The sequence below is a fragment of the Dipodomys ordii genome, unplaced genomic scaffold (assembly GCF_000151885.1).
Source record: "Dipodomys ordii isolate 6190 unplaced genomic scaffold, Dord_2.0 Scaffold34, whole genome shotgun sequence".
Classification (NCBI taxonomy): domain Eukaryota; kingdom Metazoa; phylum Chordata; class Mammalia; order Rodentia; family Heteromyidae; genus Dipodomys; species Dipodomys ordii.
This window is the reverse complement of record NW_012267250.1, coordinates 9,421,178-9,446,498: the sequence shown is the minus strand read 5'-3', so window position 1 is coordinate 9,446,498 and position 25,321 is coordinate 9,421,178.

The following is a 25,321-nucleotide window of genomic DNA, read 5'->3' as shown; positions in this document are numbered from 1 at the left end:
TTGTTGCATCAGGTCCACCTGTATCCTTAAACAACTGTTTTTTCCCCCTCTCCTCCACAAGTTATACTGACATCAAATATAGTGAAAGCAGGGGTTATACTGTAGGGGAGGGACATACAAAGCAACAAAGAGATAGTCTTATAAATGCGTTAGAAACACATGCATGATAGAAAAAACATTAAAATACATGTCTAAGGGTTCATTTTCCTGACATCACATTATCTGACCTTTTCCGCTTGATTCATACATATACTAGATATTGCAAATAAGGGAAACCATGGGACCTATGTTTCTCTGGGCCTAAGACCAGGTTTCTTGGCAAAAAGAATATCAAAAAAGAGCTGCCTCTTTAATCCTATTGAACATGTCTTGAGGCGCCTGGTAATATGGACAAATCATTTAAATGGAACATCCCATTGCCTCATAGATTCAGAAAACAAAGCGATTTTCTTGTACCAAAGTCTCAAATGTGTCTCTCTCCAGTCCTTTAAACATTTTTTCTTGTTTTATAATAACTTTAATCCTTATATCAGTGGAGTTTTCATACCCAACCCCAAAATATTTGAATGTATAATTATAACAGATGGTACTCATGAACCCAGTAAACAATGTATTTCCCACTAGTACTATGCTACGTGCTGGTAACATTGAAGAAAGATGTAATCTTTCTCTTCAAGGAAGAAGGAGAAACCACCTAAACATAACACAATACGAAAATCTCAAAAAAGTATCTTTTCATGGAATATTATGAGAACATATTTATGAGCATATATTATGAGAACATAGGAGAATATATATTATGAAAAAACATATTTATCAACTCCAAAGGGTAGGCAAAGACTTTGTTGGCAAGTCTCGGAAAGCAGAAAATGTTTACCAGACCAGAAGACAAGAGGGCCATGAATAGAATGAATGGTAACTCCTGTTAGAGCAATAAGAAAGAACAATTATTTAGTTGCAAGAGATAATACACTGTTGGAGTACAAATCTCAAAACAGGAAGTCTTGAGAATTGCATGTAGAGAAGACAAATTATAGCCACATTGTGTGTAGGCAAGGGAAAGGAGTTAGGAGGAGAAAGGATGTTAAATAACTAAGAATTAAATGAATAGTTTTATGCAACAAAAGAGATTGTTTTAAATATTATCCAGATGCCTTAGAAGAAATACTGCAAAAAAGCAAGAAGTAAATATTATGGAAATTAATTGGAGTATTTTTTTGTATTTTAAAGTCATCAGATATAATGATACATGCTGTATACATTGTTTAAATAATTTTTAGAGATTATAACCAGAAAACATAAAAATCAAGTAATTACCATTTGGGTTTCTTATAGCAATGCAACATTTTAAATATGACCTTGCTTTGGTTCTTGTGTTTGAGGATTACCAGAGGCAAAGTATCTCCAAAAAAAAATAATTAAGACTTCAGTCTCAGCCCAAGTTACAAAATCATTCATTTCCTGTATCTAACTCTATAGCAAACAAAGAAGATATTCATCAAAGATTTCTTAAAACTGATTTTAAACTTCAAGAGAATACATTATTAGGAATACAGAAAAGTATATCAACAAAAAATTTATAAGATGCCAAAGTATAAAAACATTATTTCAAATAGTACAACAAACAGAGCTTACTAATAAGATACAAGATTAGTCATAGATATAACAGAGAAACCAAACTCCATTAGAGGTCTTTATAATATGTGGCTGATTCTATGATTAAAAATAGAACCACTCATACACATATTTTTGGTTATGGAACATTTTCATTTAAAAAAATTATTCCTCAAGTCCTGTAATTGTTGAGACTGCTGACCAGTGCTATTTGAAAATGCTTTTGTAGTCCATGTTAATCATCATTTTGGATAAAAATAGGCAAGTGACATATGCTCCCTTTTCAGAAACAGAGTTCCTGGCTTCATCTAGCCCAATTAACTGGCTAGAGTAGCCATCCATAAAAGCAGAAACCAACACTTCAGGGCCCATTAACATCAGCCTATGAAGCTGTGCTGATTTCTCTCTTTCCATAAACCCATAATATGTGGAAGCTTCTATCCAAGCTTCCTTTTCCTTTTATTCCTATTAGTGGTTAAAAAAGGTTGGTAATAGGTTAAGTAATGAGCTGAAATCCTGGGCAGGATTTTATTCTGTTGTTGTTTAGATAGATAGATAGATAGATAGATAGATAGATAGATAGATAGATATTGTTCTTTGGATTTTCACACCGCCATACTTGTTCCATCAACATTAAACTGGAAGACAACCACTTGTAGGTATATCTATACATTCTCTTTTAGAAAGCACTGTGTAACTTTAAAAAACATTCAATTTTAAACATCTGTTTCATACAATATTATGATTCTTAAAAAAACTATTCGTTGATCCCAAATTATGTTATTTAAAATAGCAATGTACTATTCTTGTTCCCCATAACTCATTCTGTTTTTGCATCACATATTGCCTTTTAACATAATATTAAATTTATTTACTCATTATAGTTATTTACTTATTGTACATTATAATTCTTTACCTCCTGACTAGAATGAAAGCACACACGAAGGGAAGTTTTGTCATTTTACACACTAATGTGACAGTGACCAAATAAATATAATACATATTGAACATTATGGATTTCTAGAACTTTGTGTATTAAAAATGAAGTAAAACTGAAAGGCAAAAAGAAAATGTGGTATACAGATCATCTGAGATATAGAAATGGTAATAACATGGCAATTCAACTTAGCCTTATCACATTTCATGTTTCCTTAAAATGAAATAAGCATGTATTATTTGTAAATCTGTCTTTAACTTTACAAGTTTTGTTTTGTTTAAAGATCATTTTATTTTTTTTCTATAGTCATCATAATCTTTTATTAATAATTATTATTTCTTATGATCCAAACTACATGGCACTTTCCTTGTCTTTGGATTTTTTTAAATTAAATGCTACTAATAAAAATACCTTTACCAAGTTATGTCCTTTATCCTCTTTCTGACAAAGATAAATATAATTCTAATTTTTATTAAATAATTTCAAACTATAATTGAATAGTTACAAACACTGTATTTTTATGGGCTACCTCCATAATCCTTGGGTAACCATTACTATTTTTGTGTGAGTTTATAATTCTGAAGAGTGAATAGGCAGCAGTGTCGACAATTTCTTTGTTATTTTCTCCTCTTCTATGCTATTATGCTCTTTTATATTGTTCTATTTTTTTTCTGTCTCAACACTGTACCATCTCATTTCTTATCATTTCATAATAGCTCTTAAGAGGTAAGCCCTTGCTCAAAAGGGGTTCTTACAGGGGTAGAGAAATTGAGGAAAGGATATAACATTTCTTTTAGAAAAAAAGAGGTCAAGAGATCTATTATATAATATAGTATAGTTACATAGTATATAATATATATTATATTACACATATATTATATATAATATATATTATATACTATATAATATAGTATAATCATATATTGTCATTTTAAAAATTGCTAAAATCGTAGCTGTTTAACTGTTCTTATCATAACAAAATTATGAGCATATAAACTAATGTATATGTTATTTAGCTTGATTTCTCCATTCTCCAATCTAAAGGCTTGAAAATATTCAACATATAGACATTTTAAAATGTTTTACATATGACATTTTATATATGATTTCAGTCATTAAAAATATATTATTTTTACTAAAAAAGAGAAAAAATGCTTGGAAACCAAAGAAGATGTGTAAGTTCAGTCCTTTTGACTTTATATTAAAGAGTCAATGCTAAAATGTTGGATGAACAGCCTCTCTGGAAGATGAATCTTCTAGCTGTAATAGGTCTATTTTTCTTCATTTAACCAGGGTTATCAAACTTTTCTACAAGGTATTTTATCCCTTATAAAATGTATTAATATTTTGTGTAGACCTCTACTATTTTGAAATAAATAAATAAAAGATATTAAATCAGAATTTGCAAACTACAGCACTCAAAAAACTGTATTCATTTTACATATCTTCTACAAATATTATTTGACAAGTGATTTAGTATTCCAAGGCTGGCTTACTCCAGGTGTAGAGCTTGAAATGACAGTGAGATTTTCTTATTTCCATTTGAAGTGTCTCATGATTAATAGAGATTTCTTAGTTAATTGCCTAAGTATGTTACATATTACTTTATCTCTTGGTATTATAATTTTCAAAGTATTAACCAAAAAATACCATATACCACCAAAGTATAGCAGATCTAACACTATTTCTTCATACACAATTCCAAAGTCACAGCAGGAAGAGGTAAGTTTAGATATTCCAAATGTCATAAGGGAACTCACAAGTTCTTATATAGACAAATAAATGAATAAAAAAATTAAAATGGTGTGAAGCACTGAATCCACAAGTCCAGATCAAAGCCAGATTTCTATAAGAAATTGGTGCTCAAACCTAGAGTACTAAAACTGGACAAATAAAACAATTGCTGTTTACTTACTATGTGCTGCATACGAAAAGCCATGAAGGGTGATATTTTAATTCAACTGTCAGCGACCTCAAAAAATAAATGGTACAAAATAAAAATAATTAGGATATAAAAGTTTTGAATAAAGAAGAGAAAAACAAAGAGAATGCTTTCAATTTGAAGAGCATAGAAAACATTTCCTTGAATTGATACATTCTACACCGTCTGGCACTCTAAAATTAAATAATTCAATGATAAGTTGAGGAATTATAAATTGTATTAGAAAATTTGGAGTTTGGAAAGCTGCAAATAAATTACTTCTAGAGTTATAAAAGATTTAGAATTGAACAATTTTGACTACAATAAGTAATTAAAATATGGAATATTTTATGAAAGATTTATCTAGAATAAATTAAAAACAGGAGTATTTGATAGCAAATAAATTGACCTTTCAAATCAAGCTAGAGAACAATCAGAAACAAACTTAATTGTCGTTAGGAAGAAAATACTCAAAACTAAGACAAAATGAATACATATGCTGCAAACAATAAAAATGTTCGAACTAAACTTAGCTCTTTAATGAGTTAATAGTCACATCTTCAACAAGAATGACTAAGAAAAATGAAAGAATGAAAAACATAGGAACTAATATGGCATAATTAGTTTTGCAGCAATCTTTAAGGTTATAAGAAAACACTATAAAGAAAAGTTTTAAAAATGAATGCCAAGATAAAATGCAGAAATTCTTCAAAAAATATAAATTTACCAAATTAAAAACAATAAATTCTGATAAACTAGTAACACTTAAAGAAATTTAATTTGTAACCAAAATTATTGGCCTTCCTTACTGTTTCCTTGCTGTGCTTCCTTACTGCCCACAAAACACAACTTAGAGAACTGACTGTTCCTAAGGTTTATTTTATCCAATCTTCAAAACACCAACAAGTATAAAATATGAATCCTAGTAGAAAAAGGAAAACTGCTAACTCATGAGATAAGTAATAATTTTGAAATCAAAATAGGCAAGAACAGAGAGACATGAAAAATGATGAGGTTATGGCATATGGTCATAAGACACAAAAAGTTTTGCTTTGTTTTTTCTTTGTTTCTTTTGTATGTTCTTCCCCCTATGATATACCCCCTGTTGCCACTATTTGATTTTGTTACCCTGCATCTTGTATATACATTTATCTAATTTGGGGAGGGAAGCAGTAATAACAAAATGGTGAAACAAGGACACAGGATGACCCATTACAACAATGAGACCTACAAGACATTATATTGGAAATGAACTTACAACTTTGGGAGGTGGGGAAGGGAAGGAATAGGAGGACAAAAACAAAGGAAGGTACTCTTTACCTTACTCATGTAACTGTAACCCCTTTGTACAGCATCTTTACAATAAAATAAGTTTTAAAAAAGTAGAAATAAAATGAGCAGGAAATTCATAGAAGAGCTAGCTTACAAATGCATTAGCAGACATCGCTTTAAATTCTTTTCCATTTGGTGGAGTTCATGATATGTGTAAAATGTTTTTGTGGCTCTTGAAGAGAGGGTTACATATGGATGTAAAAACAAGAAAGAAATGATTGCAAACTTTTCCAGAAAGCCTTTCTAAAATGATCATTTTTATTTTTTTCTCAGCTAAAAATAAACTCAGTCACTTGAAAGATATACAACAGTCATACTTGATGTGAAATATTGAGATGAGTGAATGAAATATATCTGTGTTTATTATTTATAATATTTTATATTCAAATTTCACTTTGCCAAAATTCATCCATCACTGTATTTTAGAAAAACACCAAAATTCTTAATATTTCATGAATAAGAGTCAGGGGATGGGCAGAATTCCCTCTAGTGGTAGTATTATTTCAACACAAGTTATATTTTTAATTCCTGGATGGGGGAAAAATCCCAAGGAAAACATTTAAATGTTACAATGTGTCTTCTTAATATATGAAATACAAAGAATTAACTCCCTATGCTGAGAAATGTAGCTCAATAGCAACATCCCAACTCCAAGCCCATCTAATGTAGGAACTGACTAAAGTTTAGGGTGACAGAAACTGGCTAATGAAAGACTATCATTTTTAAGAGTTCATTTTAACTTTTGTGCTATTTTGCATGAGATGACAATATGTCTCTTAGGGACTAGCCTCAATGCATCCTTCTGAAAGTTACTTTTTACCATCTATCAGTCTTGATTCAATAGTCTATAAAATATAGATGTTTTTATTGGCAAGAACTCAGGACATTTTTACAGTGGAAAATAATGCTTTCCAGTAGGAAAACTTAAAAAGAACTAAGAGTTATGGAGCTACTATAAGAAACTGACCACTTCATCACTCAAAAAAATCCTCTTCAACTTCTTTCCCAGATCTTTCATTTGTGAATTCCAATTCTGTGGAAAAAGACTGAAATTGTAAGCATAACTTAAATGTAAACTTAGTTTCTTCAACTGACAAAATAACTTAACAGTTTATCAAAGTTTCTATACCCATAAGCCAATTTTTCCTAATTGCCTGATTTTGTAACAGGAATGTTTTATTTGAGTTCGGTCAAATCCTGATTTTATCTGTGTCACTATATTAGAAACTAGAGAATTGGATGGTGTGTTGAACTTCTACTTTAAGGCCTTTTGAATTTGGTTCTCTTGGATATTTGATTCCTTTAATAGCTAAGAATTCACAAAGAGTACAGAACAGAGTTATTTGATGTAATAAAAAAGGATTTGTACCTCCATCATTAACTATTATGAATTACTTTTCTCTGAACTAAGTTGTAAGTCTTAGTTTTATTACTTTGTTTATAAAGTTTAGATTTTTTTAAAAAAAGGATTCAAAATTAAAAATGCATTCACCCTTTATGGAAACTATGGAATAAGTCAGTTTCACACACAGAGAAAAAAATCTAGTAGCAGCTTGACAAAAGGCCATTTAACACACAAGATTTTTAAGACGGTGTAAATACAAATTCAACTTGGAAATTAAAAAAAATGATAATGTGGTTCCTAAAGGAAAATCTACACTATTGGGAGAAGGTCATTATAGAAAAGTCACTCTGCTAAACAACCAAGATTGCTTGACTTTATTTTCCATTCTCACACCTGCTGTGAAGAAGAGAAAAGCAAGAAGAAATTAAAGGAGAAATAAAGTTGAGAGAACAAAGAAAGTGATAATCCTTCAAACCAGATGAAGAAAATACATTTACTCGATTGTATCAAACTTAACTGTATCTTAATCTTAATTGTATGAAACTAAATAAATTACCTAGAATGATGGATGAATTGTAATAACAGAGAAAATAACACTAAATTTTCTCCTTATATGTCTAAAATAGTACTGAATTTAGTAAACAAGCACTGATAATATTTTTAAAAAAACTATAGCAAACAAATCCCATTATTAGAGGAGAGAACTGAGAATCTGAGGAATTAAATGACACTCTTGAGTTTACATAGCTTGTTTTTGATAGAGCTAGGACTGAGATCAATAACCCAAAGTCATTGATTCTATTCTCCTCCACAATACTTACAGAATTTTGTATTGCTCAGCTTTTTATGCCAGCCATGGTTTCACATGATTGCAATCCCAGATACTGAGGAGGCAGAAGCAGGGAGATCTTGAGTTTCAGGCTATAAATATGTAAGTCTGTAAACATCATAGACAATGATTTTCTCAACAGTATACAACTGCTCAGTAAATGGTAAGAATTAACTTATTGGGATTGCACCCAATTGGAAAATTTCTGTAAAATTAATAATTTAAAAAGAAATTACCAGAGTGAAGAGACAGCCCACAGAAAAGAAGATCTTTGCTAGCTGTTCATGGAACAAGGGGTTAATTTCCAAACATGAAAAAAACTCAAAAAATTAGTAATAAACTAAAGCAAATAATCAATAAGTGGGCAAATAAATTGAATAATTCAAATAAAGAAGTAAAATTTGGGAATAATAAATGAAACAAACATGCATCTTTAGCCATCAGAGTGCAAATCAAATGTACACTGAGGATCTAACTCACTCTAATCAGAATAGTTATCAGGAAACAAATAAATGCTGATGAGGATGCAGGGTAAAGGAATCTTTAAACATTCTTGAGGGGAAAATAAATTGGCACTATGGAAATCAGTATGGAGCTTCCTATAAAACTTAAAAGTAGAATTACCACATGACCCAGATATACTACTCATGGACATATAGCCAAAAGAATCAAAGTCAGCTTACCATAGACACCTGCATAATAGTGTTTATAATGGCTTTATTAATAATAGTCAAGTAATGGAACCAACCTAAAGATTAATGGATACATGGATAAAAAATCATTATAGTATACATAACACACACATAGGTCTTTATTCTGCCATAAAGGACAATGAAATCATGTGATTTGTAGGACATTGGATGGGACCAAAATTGCCCTCTTAGGCAATATATAGAGAGACTACATATTTTCTCTTTCTGAAAAAATAGACATGAGAGTAAAAACTGGCAATAAAGAAGAAAAAAGGGAGATATGATACAGCAATAACGGAGGTGATTATGATCAAAGCACAACATACATTTGTGGTTATCAAAATAAAATGTATTACTTTATACAATTAATACATAACAAAGAGAGGGAAACAAAATCTAAACAGTTTTAAGAAACAATCTAAGAAATCATACTTGTTTGTATTTACTCAGAGGGGTTGTAGCTATATATCCACACCAAAATAATCTGAAAATGTGTTCATAGTAGCTAAACTTGGAAGCAAGTGAGTCAGCCTTAAGTTGACAAGTGGATAATAGAGCATAGCACATCTGAAAATAGACTATTATTTAGTATTGAAAATTTAATGAAGCATCTAAAGTCATAGTAAAAAACTTAAGGGTTTATTGCTAAGTGAAAAGAGCCAATTTGAAAAGACTATGTTTTATACTATTCCTAGGAACTATCTATGGAACTAATAAAAATCAGTGATTATCTTAGATTAGGAGAAGAAGGAGTGATAGACAAGTACAGGGTAATTTGGGGGTAGTAATATATTCTGTAAATTGCCATAATGGTAGATATATGTCATTATACATTTGTTCAAGCAAGAGTAATCCTAATGTAAACTATGGCTTCAGGTAATAATACTTTTGTCAATATAGTTCCATCCTTTGTAATGAGTGTGTTGAGGGCTATGCATGTTTGGGTATGGAAATATATGGATATCTGTATCTTTCTCTCCATTTTGCTGTGAACTTGAAATTGCTCTGAAAACATAGTCTTTTTTTAATGAAGAAACAAGAATGAATATAACCCATGCAACAATGAGATACAATATAATGAATTCCCTGACAGGCAGGACACAGAAATACCTCCAGTTGTGACAGGAATAAAAAGAGGAAAGGTAAGGATAATAGATCAAAGGGAAATGGCCCTGCATCCACAGATCTGAAACAACTTATCTTGTAGGAAGAATGGAGACACACAGACAAGGTTGTATGGGTGGGTGTATTTGTGTATGTTGGGGAGGGTAATATAATGAGACAGGAAAATACATCACCTATTAGAAATTTCATAGAACAAGAAGGAGAGTTAGAATAACAAGGTTGGTGTCTAACCATCTCAGTACACCCAGTAACACTCAAAAGTAGCAAAATGGCCTAGGAGGGACTAGGTGAAAGGGGAGCTTCAGAGAATGGTAATAGTTTGATGTATCTATATAAAATTCACAGGAGTTTCTGAAATTTATGAATGTCTGTCCCTATCCAGAAGATTCAACCTTGCAGGCCTGCTTTGGTGCAAACTTTAAGGAATGGAGTCTAGAAGAAGGCTGTAAGTCATTTTGTCATTGAAAGGAATGATGTGTTTCTGAGTCTTTTTTATTGTTTTTCATTTGTCTCTTGACCATGAGATGAGCATCAGGTTTATTTAGGTTTCTTTTCTGTAACAATTCACCCAGCTCTTTTCTTCATTTTTTATGGCCATCTTGAAAATGACTAGTTTTGTCTTGATGTAGCATTCTTGGTCTAAATATTCTGATTTTCAGCCTAATCTGGTGTTATATAATAAAACTGCTGAGAAGATACTTTAAACAGATAAATGGTGAATGGTCCGGATTTTATGATTTTTGTCCCCTTGTGCTGATCCCTTACATGTTTCAGCAACAAAAAAAATCACAATTTGACAAAAATATGTAGGACATTTTACATGAACATGTACCAATTCCATTTTTTTCTTAAGAGAAAAATGGCCTCTGTTGGGATTATGTTCTCCAATTGGAAAGAATCAGTACAAGGAGGGCCTCACACAGTCCCCAGCCCTCCTCACTGCTCCACTAACATCTTTTTTGCCTCACACATTTTAGATTCTTAATCACCAGGGGCTTAGAATCCATATCCCTGCTACAGGAGATAGCTTTCTATCCACAGAAGAGGATTCCACTGCCAAGTCATGTTGTTTAGCTTAGATGGCCAAAATCTCACTCATTTTCCATCTCTGGGTTGCAGACTCTACCCATTCTCCAGCTCAGAAGGACTAAGGTCAGAGCAGATATACCACCACCCTCAAAACAGCATTTCTTACGAACCAACAGAGCATTATATAAATCACATTGGGTGAGGGGGGTGCAAAGTAGAATACTTATGTAAGGCAGTGTTGTCATTAAAAACACGCTGGAGTTCAGCTAGTTTCTGGAAGACTATTTGATGACCATGATATTTTCGACACAATACATAGAGCTAGGACCCTAGGTTAGCTAAAATCCATCCAGCAAAACTGAAAGTGCCTTGAGACAGTCAGATGTTAAACAAAAAAAATTTTTTTTGATAAATCTGTGTATTAAGAAGCAGGGAGTATTCAGGGCACTGGTGGCTCACACCTGTAATCCTAGCTACTCAGGAGGCTGAGATCCTCAGCCTCAGTTCAAAGCCAGCCCAGGCAGGAAAGGCCGTGAGACTCTTATTTTCATTTAACCACCAGAAAACTGAAAATGGTGCTATGGCTCAAGTGGTAGAGTGCTTGCCTTGAACTGAAGAGGTGAGAGACAGTGCCCAGGAGCAGAGTTCAAGCCCCAAGACAGATTTAAAAAAAGAAAGAAAAAAAAGAAGCAGGGAGTGAAATTGATTAAAAAATAAATGTATGTAAAGAAAGTAAAAGAGAAGTTGGGAGTTCTCTAACACATAGGTATATACATATATAAAGCATTAATATGAAATATAGATTTGTAATTTTCATGCATGGATATATGTTTTACAATAGCTGGAGATTCTTTTAGGAAAATGTATCTTTCTGTCTTTCTGGGATAACTGTTGATTTAGTACTCTAATTTTTTTCTGAAATTAAAAAGGAAACAGACATTAAAGTACTACTAGAGTGTAACATGGTGACTCACACCCAGAGAGTGAATTGAGTCTCTTGAATCCACGCCAGCTTTTCATAATGACCTAATTCTTCCTAAGTACAAAGACCAGTTAAATAAGCTTTTCATTTCCATTTTGTATGAATTGATTAAATAATGACTTGAGATTATCATGGAGCTTTTATGATTTTAATTGTATAGCTGCCAATAGTTCTGTAGAGACTCATAAAAGATTGTTCCTGATGCAATGCAGGAATTGATTTTCTTTCAGACAATTGGTCACTCAGCTTTGAGTGGGGAATTCTTTTAGAACTGTACTTTTGATTTCTTAATAGGATCATAGTTAATCTATTGATGAACAGTAATGCAGAATGTATTTATTGTTGGCTTTATATTTTTAAGTTCGTTTTGTTATACTCTGTTATTACATGTTTTCTTGGCTCTGCCGATATATACAAACACTTCACAGTCTAAAGATTTCTCTTCCTGGCCTGCTGTCTCCCAGAGAAGCATTAGAAGAAACAGTGAAAAAGGAAAAAAATGCTGTTTGATGTAAAATAAATTTACTCTGGAAGATAAAAAGAGATGATTTGCAATATTTACTTTAAAAAAATCTACTTTTCCTGGATTTTTTATGCCCCAGAGATAGGCTATGCATTCATTTATCATCTCAGTGTCTGGTACATTATTTACAAATTTCTAGAAAGAAACAAAAATGGGACAGTGGGAACAGTAATTGAGACAATGATAAGAACTGAGATTTGGGGCTATGGCTTGTCTTTGTTTTGGTCCAGACACAGCTGAGGTTTTCTTATAGCTGTATTGGAAAATAACAGGAAAGGAATTATTGCTGAAAAGTAAATACAATGTTAGCCAAATATATATATGTATATATATACATATATTAAATTATTTTCTAAGGAGCTTTTGTGCAGAAGCCTGTCTGATAGTGCACTTCAATACATTTACATCTTGGAATTTTAAAGGGCCTGTCTATCAGTAGGCTTTCTGAATGGGTTTTCAATTGCACAAATGGTCTCTATCACATGAAAAGCAATGCTGTTTTTTTTTTGAAAGGCAATGTTCTTATTGTGCTACCCACATGGGACTATCAGTGCCTATTGGCTACCAACAATTACCTTTGAAATGAAAAATATTGTTTGTATCAAAGAACTGTTTGAGTCTAAAGAAAAAGCTTTGCAGCCTGCCAATCATCCCCATATCCTGAGGATTATATTGTTGGGAGTTTTATACAATTTACATGCAGAACCTGAAAATGACTCCAGTGAGTTATATAACCCCATGGGGTGTTTTCACTCTGGTTAGGTTGCATTTCCTGACACTGCTGACATCAGATTCTTTTTGGAGAGACAGAAACCAATACCCTGCTATTTTTAGATGTCTGAAGTCCATCCGGCCATTGTTATCATCAGTGATTACTTGGAATGCTGCTTTCTTCCTGGTTTTAGAAAATCACCTTTATCATTTCAGCAGGGGATTAAGAAACACAGTTATTATGAATGTCTTTCCAGATTACTGGTTTGGAAAAACAGTAAATAGAGTAGTATCACCTAGATTATCAGTGTAAATTAGCAAGCCTACCATATTACTGGGAACTAAAACAAATTCAAGGACCTTTGTAAATCAGTACTTTAGATTTTCTTCCAACCAAGTTTCTTTGAAAAAGCTTTTATCATTTATTTTCAAATCATGGAGTTGAGCCAGGCTGTCATTCCAAAATGTGTTCCTTGTTCAAAAACATGCATCTATAATTTCATAGTTCAGGAATGCATAGCGCAAACCACTCTGGAGATATAATCCATGCCAGCATTATTAAACCAACCATACATCTGCATAATGCCTGCCAGTGAGTTTTTATAAAGCTTGATAGAAACAGATATATTATTTGATAAATATATAATAGGATATTTAGTGGAAATTTAAGTGTTACCAGACATTTGTGGGGTATCCAATGAATATTTCCTAAGGAACCCTTGTCTTAGCCTTGTCTGCTATTAATTCTGATTATTAGAAGAACAAGACTTTTTATTTTAATCAAAAACATGCAGTTTATATTTCAAAAACTTAAAAGCAATAGAAGTAAAGGGCAAAAAGGATTAAGGTGACACGTAGAATATTATTTCTCTCGTTTATAAAGTAAAATGTATGGAGTTTATAAAACTAGCAAAAGGAATCATGGCAAGTGTATGTTTGTTTGGAGAAGTGTATTTGTTTATTTATACTTCCTATATATTTATAACCATCTGTACCTGTGAATATATTTCTAATACATTCAAATTTATTATACATTATATAATATATAATGCAGATAGAAATAGTAACTAGCTTTTTGATATTTTATTATTGTATTGTATTTTCAAATTTTCAAGAGACCACAATATGATCATAAAAATTCCCCAGACACTTTAGTTGCTGAGAACCTGCTTTTAACTTCATGTAAGCCCAAACCACAACTATTGGTTGAGTCAAATCAACAACTACTTATTCACTGGGCTAATTGAGTGTTTAGGGGTTTTTTTATTGTTTCTTTTTTTTTCTGGGTGCCCATGACTCATAGACATACTCAAGAGCATTAACAGGAAAACTCAACCCATTCATTCATTTTGTGTTTGTGGAACAGAAAATGATTCTTAGTTACAGTTTTCATGGGATATCAGGTTATATAAGAGATATGCAGAATTTGAGTTGCTGTGTTAAGCAGTTGAATTTTTGTGAGTCCTTTATTTCACCTTCTGATAGAAATACATTTTTGGAAGAAAAGGGGTTGTGGATACTACTGACCTGGGAGGTAAATAGAGAAAGGACAAGGTACTGGGCTGGAATGGTAGAGGGAAACACACAGCCAGATGAATCAGCACCAGTAGGTCAACTTTGCATGACTATCCACATCACACAAGTGAAGTCTACTTAATTCTGTTGTCTAATTTATTTTTCTCCATTTCCTAATCTGCTTAGAACATTTCTGATTCTTACAGGAAATGAAAGTGCTTACAAATGCAACAAGGTCAAAACAATTTAGATCCAGATATAAATGAAAAAATTAGGAACATTCAAGTTTTGTGTTTAAGTCCATGAACAGGCCAGGGAATTCAGCATCTGGCTGAGATATTACAATCTAGTATATGCATAGCATGAGCTATGTATATAGCTCTCAAATGAACAGAGGTAGATGAGAAAAGCCAGGCAGATTAATCTGGCATTTAGAAAACTGAATAAGGAAACTAGATCCAAATGGAATAAGAAATACAGCCGAATTGCCAAAATATGAAATTCTCACCCCTGTTTTTTCTTGGCAAGAAGAAGCCAGACTACTGAGCCATCCCAATCCAGAGTATTTTCCATGCTCTACCCATAAGACTGTGCCTATGGGACTGACTTATGTGAATTGAGGAAGAAAAGGGATAGAAATAGGAATGTTCCTAGGAAAGCAATAGCTGGGAACAGAAAGTGAAGAGCCAGAACACAAGCTGAAACTGAGGACAGGACTAAATCAAAGGCTGAACAGGCAGGATAAAGTGAAAAGGGAAGGAGGAGCTCCCAACCATAACACTGGCACAAAACTATTATTCTTCTCATTTGTGAAAGAGTTAGGAAAAGCGGCACATTTGTTTGTTTGGTTTGGTTTGGTTTGATTTGAAGTGGGTTGTTAGTCTTGAACTTAGGGCTTGGGTACTGGTGCCCTACCACTTGGCACACAGTGCCACTTCTGGTTTTTGAGTGGTTAATTGGAGATTAACCGTGATCATCAGGTCTCAAGTTGCTGGATAATTAGGATTACAGGTGAGAGCCACCAGTACCAGGCTTTTTTTCCTTCCTTCTTTTTTTCTTAATTTTTATACCTTTGACTTTTATTCCTATCAGAGTCATCCTAAAAATCACCGAGTGATGTCTATCTCTTCTTCCACTCTGTTCTTCTCAGGACTTAGGCAGCTCAGAACTTGCTGTGACAACCTTAGTGTAGCTGCTTGTCACCATCAGAGTATATGTGCTACGGGGTCTATTCAACACAGCTGCTGGATCATACTGCAACGTGATATTTTGAAGGATGATGAACATGAATTGATGTCTTGGAGTTCTTCATAGGGGTGACATTCTAAAAGAAAAAGAGAAAGAAATACAGTTTTGTTGTCCTTAACTGGAAAGAAATGGTTCCTGGTTCTACTAGTTACCTCTGCACCAGGGTCCACACCTTCAAAAGTTCAAGAAATAGAATTTCTCTGAATGCTTTTCCATATATAAATAGACAATACAAATGGCAGAAATCTCTGTTTTTTTTACTGTATTTTGTTTTTTTCTCTGTTCCTCTTCTTTCCTTCCAATGCTTACTGATTTTTTTAAATGTTCAAGGCTTTCTGTGGAGGTATAAGAGAAATTTTTAGTGAAAATTATCTAATATCCTTTCCAGTGGTGTTACGGAATATTTCTAAATGAAAGAAACTAAAAAGAAGTGATTAAGAATGACTTTGCTCATGTATCTGTAAGCTCTCTGTACAGTATTTTTACAACAAAAATGTATTTAAAAGGAATTTAATATAAATGCTATCAAAGAACAAGTGGCATGTGATATAAAGAATGGGGTATGAATATGATCAAAATAAACTTTCCTTCAAAAATAAACATTCCCCCAAAATGTTTAGGGCAAAACAGTAATTTGACTTAGTGAATGTGCTTGAGAGACATGCTCAGAAGAGCGTTCCAAGGAGAAGAAACAACGTATGGGACCTGAAAATAACTTTACTCAGAGAACTGAAAGTAGTTCAGGACTAAAGTATTTTGTTAATGGTCTTGAGAGGAAATGACAAGGGGTGAGAGCTAAGTAGGGCCAGCACTAGATCAGGAATGTAAGGATGGTTAACTTCAGAAGTAAGTGAATTTTTTTATTACTGATTTTGTAATAGTGATGTACAGAGGGTTACAGTTACTTAAGTCAGGTACTTAGTACATTTCATTTTGAACAGTGTCACCTCTTCCCTGAACAGTGTCACTTCTTCCCTTGTTTTCTCCAAGTTTGTTTTCCTCCTGACCCTCCTATCCCACAAGTTGTACAATTCCTTTTCATCATAGCGTCTAATGAGTATCACTGCTAGATGAATTCACCCTTTGTCCTATTTCTGTGTTTCTCCTTACCCTCCCCAAAACAGATAGACTTCAATACAAGACAGAAGGTACAGAAATCAAAAGCAGAAAAAAAGGGGGGAAAGCAAAGTAACAAAATCCTCTTGCTTCCATTTCTTGGGGGTCTTTTTCCATAAGCATCATTTTATATAATCATATTCATATAGCTATTGAGCCTTTGTGATCTTTCTTAAGAGCATCTTCCTTTGGTCTCATGGTGTAAATGTTTAGGGTTCTATTTAATTTATCATGTCCAAGTGTAATTTTTTTATCTTTTATCATCCATTGTGTTTACTTGTAGGTTTGTAGGCAAATTCTACTTATTACAAATGAGGGAAACCATGCAGCCTATATTTCTTTGGGTCTGGCTTACTTCACTTCATTTTTTCCAAGTCTTTCCATTTCCTTATGAATGGTACAATATCATTCTTTCTGGTGGAAGCACTGAATTCCATTGTCTATATATACCACACTTTCTTGATCTATTCATCTGCGTAAGAGCATCTGGGTTGATTCCATGGATCTTGGCTATGGTAAACAAAGCTGCAATGAGAATAGTTGTGTTTGCAGCTTTAGTGTGGCCTTGTTTATGGTCTATTGAATAAATGCCCAGGAGTGGAATTGCTGAGTCATAGAGAAGCTCTATGCTTATTCTTTTGAATAAACTGCTTTCCAGAGTGGTTCAACAAGTTTACATTCCCACCAACAGTGTAGTAGCATTCCCTTTGGGCCACATCCCTGCCAGCATCTGTTATTGCTAGTTTTCTGGAAAATAGCCATTCTAACTGGGGTAAGGTAGCATCTCAATGTTGTTTTCATTTGCATTTTTTTATGGCCAAAGATGTTGAACACTTCTTCATGTGTCTATTGGCCATTCTTCCTTCTTCTGAGAAGTGTCTCTTTAAATTCTTAGCCCATTTAGTAATTGTGTTGAATAACAGAATTTTTTAAAAGGTCAATACTGCCCATTATTTTTATATCAACAGATGCAGAAAAGGCTCTAGAACTCATATATGAAAATGTCTTGGCAAAATGTGACCCTGAAGACATTTTATTAACTTTCTAATGGATATCGTCTCTCAAAATCTTAAAGCAACATTCTGTATGATAGTATGTGAAACTTTTCCTTTAAAGTCAGAAAATATATGTTTCCACGATCACTTTTCTCTAAGCTAGAATGCTAGAATGACCAATAAATTAATTTTTAAAGGAAAGGAAATAAGAGGAAACAGTTGAAAAATACTGGGAACTATATTTTGCTTATAAAATTTCCTTCCAAACTAAAAAATAAATGCTTGAATTGTGAAAGGTTAACACCATCTTTGCACCAAAAGAAGTCTTGGTTAAAGCAAGTATTTCAATTCACCAAATACCTTGAAGGTAATATAAATTAAGTATGGCCATATCTCCATGTCATTGAATTATTGACCAATAAATGAACTGTGTTGGTCTTTCCTAGGCATCTTTTATTATCCATTCTGTCTTCAATTTCCTCTCCTGTTGCATTCTAGTAGTTATTGAATGTGTGCATGCATACCATTAATGACAGTGGGAATGTGTCCTGTAAGAATCTTTTTTTTTATTGTAGGCCCAGTATCTGTTGTTTAAAATCTGTGATGGCAGCAAGACTTTATTATAATAGAGTCTTTTAGGAGTTACACAAGGAATTTTATAACCATCTCTTCCTTCAGATTAAAAAAAACAAATATCCTAAAAAAGAACTTGGAATATGAATCACTATCTTGAATATGCAAGTACAACAAAATATATCTCTCTAAGCATCACTGGTTCTTTGACCTCTAATTAGCTTTCTTTTTGCCTAATTAGTTTTTAACTTGTTAGCTGTCCTTGTTGGCATTTGTCATAAGAAAAGCAAACTTCACATGAAAGATTGTAAATCTTAATGTGATATGTGCTCTACAATTTATATAAACAATGCTAGGCTTATAATCACTACGTGTAATATTACAAGAAAGCTATGGGTTGGTATATTTTAACTTCTTTCTATATTGCTTAAAAAATCTGTAGTCTAAGTAAGCTTTATTTACCTATCTTTAGGTTTAGTGTGTCAGTACAATGTGCAAAATAATACAAACTTTGTGTGGATGAGGTACACATTAATTGAGCTAAGCACACATGAATTACTACTTTGGATTGTGGAAATATTGATGCCTTTCCTCTAAATTTCCTGTCTATAATATCAGCTAATAAACCAAACAAAAACACCAAATTTTTAACAAATGTTCCAATTTCACAAACTGTGCATTGACTCAGAAGAGAACAAAGCATGATACTTTAAGGTCATTAGTAACATGGAAAGCTCCTAAAAATAAATTTTTATAAGGTCAGTGAATATTTCAGTTATTTTTGTTACTATAATAAAATACTGGAGGCCGAGTACTTTGTAAACAAAAGAGATTTATTTACTTCAAAATATTAGAAAATAAAATTCCATGATTGTCTCCACATGTCTGGCCAATGTTGAGGGCCTTCTAGCTATATAATGACATGGAGAAAACCATCATGGTGGCAATTCAGGCCAGGAGAGAAAGCCATAACATGATGAGATAGGAAGCTAGCAGGAGTCAGGAATTCAGTTCCACAGGAACTAACCAAGGTCTAGTCCTAACTACATGAATCCCTGCAAAGTATAGTATACTCAATGACCTAATGACTTTGCATTAAGCCCTGCCTCTTAAAGTTCTACCACCTTTCGTCATCACCACACTAGGGCCAACCTTTTCGCACACAACTCCCCTAGGATAGCCATAGTGGGGGTGATGTATTTTCTGTTTATTATTATGTGTGCACATAGAGTGCATCACCCATTATACAGCAGGAGCTCAAGGTAAATCTACTACACTCATGAATGAACTGAAGAGATCATAAATATCTTGTAATACCTGGGTATCTTTTCTTTTCTTTTTCCTTTTTGTCGGTTGTAGGGCTTGAACTCTGCACCTGGGCCCTGTCCCTCAGCTCTTCAGGTCAAGGCCTATTGCCCTACCACTTGAGACACAGCACCACTTCCAGTTTTCTGAGTGGTTTATTGGAGATAAGAGTCTCATGGATGTTCCTGCCTGGGCTGGCTTTGAACCATGATCCTCTCTCAGCCTCCTGAGTAGCTAGGATTACAGGCGTGCGCCACCAGCACCAGGTTTATGTATCTTTTCTGAGATAAAATTCAAATTCTTCACAACTTTAACCATGTTTAGGACTACAGAATATTAGCTATTATCACAGTCACAATGTTGTACAACCTTCACCACCATATAATTCTTGTCACTTCCTCCTCTGTTATGAATTTACCCATACTCATTGATCAGTCATTCCACCCTTATCTCGGCTTCTGGCAGTCACTAAGCCATTTCCTTTCCCAATCAGCCACCTTATTTTTAAATGAGAGGAAGTTAGGTGATTAACTCTTTGAGTTACAATAACCAATAATTATAGCTCAGGGCTGGGGGTTATCAAATGTGATTTCTTCTCTAGAGCATCATTACACATTGTTTTATGTCCAGGTCAGTTAAGCAGCTTCTTCAGGAAATGTGGCTCACCATTTCCTTCTTTTTTGGGGGTGTATTTGACAATGATATCCTAAACAAGCACTTCACTGTATCTCATTCATTCAATTCACCAAATACCTTGTTGTTAATATAAGAATGGCCGTATCTCTATGTCATTGAATTATTGACCAAATAAATAATCTGTGTTTGTCTTTCCTGGGCATCTTTTATTACCCAATCTGTCTTCAATTTTCTCTCCTGTTGCATTCCAGTAGTTATTGAATATGTGAATACATACCACTAATGACCTTCATTCAATCTCCTTAAGGTAATGGCTGATGATAGCCTGACCATTTTCTAACATGTATTGCAGAAGAAACTTTCATTTCTAAAGTTCTTACTTTGTATCTGGTTCTGCTCTAAGCACATTACTAATGTTAGCTCATTCCATCCTCACTACAGTTAGAAGGTAAAAAAGTAATGTATCATTTTCCAGCATTTCCCATGTGTGGAAATTGGGGTGGTGGAAAAACTCAAACGAGTCACTCATGGTTACATATTTACGATAATATTGTAAATATTTTATCAAGATTTCAGTTTACCAATAAGAATGTTTTAGGAGGTATATAGAGTCAGGGAATGCATAAATCAAGTTAATTGGTGTTCATATCATTGTATTTCTTGAAAAATTATTAAAATCTATTTAAATTTCTTTAAGTATTGGATCAATTAATAGCTTAATTATAAATTTTAAGGAGATAATGTTAGATGTAATATTTCTCAAACATTGAAAACCAGAGCTTTTAAAATCAACTTATCAAGTTCTAAATTTCTTGGAACAAATGAATGTACCTTAAATGAAGAACTCAGTAAGTTACGATAATAGAATATGAGAAGGGTAAATAGCCATTTTCTCATCGTCTTCTCTGGGAGTTTTCCCATTCCAGCACAGGCAACTACCAATTGACTCTCCATCATTATCGAATAAATGTATCTTACATAGAACTTCACGTATGCAGACATAAATTATGTATTCCCTGGTCTGCCTTCCTGTCCTCAGCAAAATGGTTTAAAGTTTCATTCATGTATGGTTCATGTTATGTCAGTAACTTTTTTATTAGTGAATAGTATTCCCATATATAGAAATATGTTTATCAAAAGAATATTTTTATTGCTTTGATGGAACATCTTTCTTTTTGAAATTATTAATATGAATTTCTATTAAGGCAGATTTTAAAATATTTATAGACACTTGGTGAAATAGAAACCAGAAACATGATGTAATTCCAATTCTTTTAGACCATCATCTTCACACCAGACATGTTGTTCATCATTCAGCATCTCTTACTTCACTGATTCTTGGAATGAGTAAGAAACCATTTGGGGAATGACCACACTGTGGGGTGTGTGTGTGTGTGTGTGTGTGTGTGTGTGTGTGTGTGTGTGTGTGTGTGTGAAATACAATAGATAAAAAAAAACAAATCAGAATCTCTCTCTGGATAAATGGAGCATGCTTTTGAAACTGAATGTTAATATAACTATAATTCATAGATTAATAGCATGCGCCTTCTTAAAAGTAATTAATAAATATGAAGAATTAGATATTGAGTCAGTTATCTGTTGACCTTGTAATGCTACAGAATTTACAGGCCATAAAGGGTCCCTGTATGTTGTACTGAATCTGTGTCTTGTTTTCACAATTATCTTTGTAACTGATCTCACTCAGTTACCATTCCTGAGAGCGACTCTCCCCTATTACAGCACTAATAAATTAGGAGTTCCATAAGTGCCTTTGTTAAGATTCATTTTCTTCTTTCAGTTAATGAACAGCCATCTGCAGCTGCTCCTCAATCTCAATCCATCTGCATGGAACGCCATTGTTATATACAGCATTCTATAAATATTGCTATGTTGACAAGATGACTGCAAATAGGGGGGGCATTTTTTATTATTATTATGCCTGATTAAGAGAGAGACCAGATTGACAACACAAGGGCTTTGAGGTCCCTTCTCTTCTGTAAATTGTCTGTTCCCATAATTATATTTCTAGTAACAATATTACGGTATGCATTACAATCATCATTGTGGATGTTTGTCATTTGCCAAGTGCCACTTCTTTATTCTGCATTGTGCGAGACACAGCATGAAAAAAGACAGAGTTCAGACCTGAAAATATTAAATATTCTTCTTGTAAAATGAATTCTCATCAGGCTAAGAGGATGGAGAGAATGGAACTGCTAAAGGAGATAATGGGTCTTGTTCCACATTCACATGCAGTGGATTTACAGAGGACTGTACCACCTTTGTGGAAAACCCCCATTTACATGATGAGATTTCTAAAGCTCCTAAAGTAAAGCAGCTTGTTAGAAGAGAAGTAACTTCATTTAAATTCAGAATATGAAGATCTTCTTTTAATGGGACATCTTGAGAGATGACAAGTTCACAATTAGTGGAAAAAAACTTTCATTACCAATGACTTAGTCATTTCTAATCCAAAAAGTGAGAAAGAGACTGTGGTCCACTTTGTTTGGAGGTAGAAATTATATTATCTTTTCATTCGGTGCCTAGTACATACAAATCATCATGTTGGATGATGGGAACACCACTGGGAATGAGATCAATGTATATCTGTCAAGAGACTAGGCTTGAGGTGAGCAAGACAGATACTGAGCACATAATCACAACCATGGGTAAGCAGAAGTACAGGCCACTGTACCGCATGTAATGGAAGTCCCTTGAGAAGAAAGGCATTCGAGTAGTTGCCCTGTAGTGTATTAGAATATGATCCCAAAAATAATAAAAACTATAACCCAATCACTCAACTATGTGAATATTACCTTATTTGGAAAAAAGAAATTTTGAGTATAATTAATTTATGAATCTTGAATTGGGAAGATCATTCTGAATTACTGTGTAAGTCTAAATTCAAAGGCAACTATCAGGGAAAAATAGAGGGAGATTTGGGATGGATTAAAACAACAACAATTAGAAGACCTAGAAAAGAAGAAAAGTCAAGGTAACTAGAGAGGCAAGTACTAGGGGTGAGCTGTATTCAAGGAATACAGACAGCCACAAAGAATACAGATAGCCACCAGAGAATGGTAAAGGCAAAGAATTGGATCTTCTCTACCTATAGCCTTCAGAGGGAGTGTGGCCTTTCTAACATGTTGGCTTTTGAATTCTATCTTGCAGAACTCAGAGGGAATGAATTAGATGGTCTTTCTAATTTTATAATAATCTTTACTCGTGATATCTAGACCAAGTGAAAAGGCCAATGTTAGGAGAATCCTAACCTAGATGTGTCTAGTTTAGGATTGCTTATGGAAATAAATCCTCATTCCACTGTTTTTAAACAACACGGAAAACCAAAGTGTACACCTCTCTGGGGGTATAAAATGGAACCATTTTCCATTTTAATTATAAATCTCACAGGTAGATCACATCTTGCATTCTGGGTTCAAGTGTGAAATGTCTAATGGAGGAAAGTAAAAAGACCCTGGAAGACACATGAGACATCTTTGACCTCTCTTTCTTATTTATCATTGCATTTCAATTGCTTGCACAGTAGAAGTTATCAGTAAATCTTGATCCTGGATAAAAACCTCTGATTTGTATGGAACCTTTTGGTCATCTAAATCAATAAACTAGAGACAAGGAAAACTTTATGTATAAACTGAGATCTGGATAAAGGGTCATTACTAGCCAGTAAGGCAGACAGAATTCTTCTAGAGTCCTCTCAAGATTTTCTTGTACCCTGACATTTTCACCCTGCATAACACCCACATATTGAGCAAAATGGATGGGATGGCCAAGACAAGTTAATATGATGAACAAACCTGCTCTTTGTTTTTTTATTTGAACTCAGGCCTCAGGCTTCCCAGGCAGGCATTCAACCATGGAATCATGCCTCCTTCTCTAGTCTGCACTGGTTATTTTTGGATAGGGTCTCACTTCTTGTCAGGGTACACACTTAGGCCATGGCCCACCTGTGCTAGACTTCCCATTAAGCCTAGGATAATATTATATACAGGCTATCTTTCCCAGGTCTCCATTGGGAAAGACTCTTATGAACTTTTCTTCCCAATCTGGCCTCAAACTTCTCTTCTTCCAATCTGTCTCTCAAGTGGCCACTAGTACCTAGCTGAGAACCACTCTCTTCATCAGATTATGTTATGTAGCAGAAGTGATATGATTATCTTAGTGTGTTAAGCTACATTATAAATGTTCCACCTTAGTAGACTGAAGGGAGAATTCTCCTAGTGCTCTGTTGTTGATACAGATAGATAGGATCTACTGAAGGAAGATATCACTGCCACCCTATCTAGAGTAGTGGCAGTAGGAATGGAAAAAAAAAAGTTCAACTCTCTAAAATATGAGGGTTGAATTTGTCGTGGTAGATGTGGTTATAGAAACAGAAAGAAAGAAATCAAAGATGACTTAACATTTGGCTTCAGAATTTGGGTGGATGGTGTTGACATTTTACTAAGCTAGGAATTAATACAGATGAAGCTGGTTTGTGATGCATGCTTTCTGTACCACAGAACTCTTTTTGCTCTTTTTTTTAAGTTATTCTTTCACCACCCTACACTATGCCCCAGGAGAAGGGCCATCATATCTTATATTTGCTCTCTCACTTCCAGCTTGGCTCAGCAAATAAAGGAAAAAGAAGAAATGAAAGGAAGTGAGGAAAGTGAAGAGACCTGCAAATTTACTCCACTGGATCTCTTCATTCAGGGTTTACCTTGGGTTGCCTTGGTTTTGTTCCACTACCTATTAGATATCCTCTCTCTCCCATCTCTCTCTCCCCAAATCTCCTAATCTTTCCCAATCTCTCAATCTTTCTCCTCTCTCTCTCTCTCTCTCTCTCTCTCTCTCTCTCTCCCACTATTTTTCATAACCCTTCATACCCAGGAG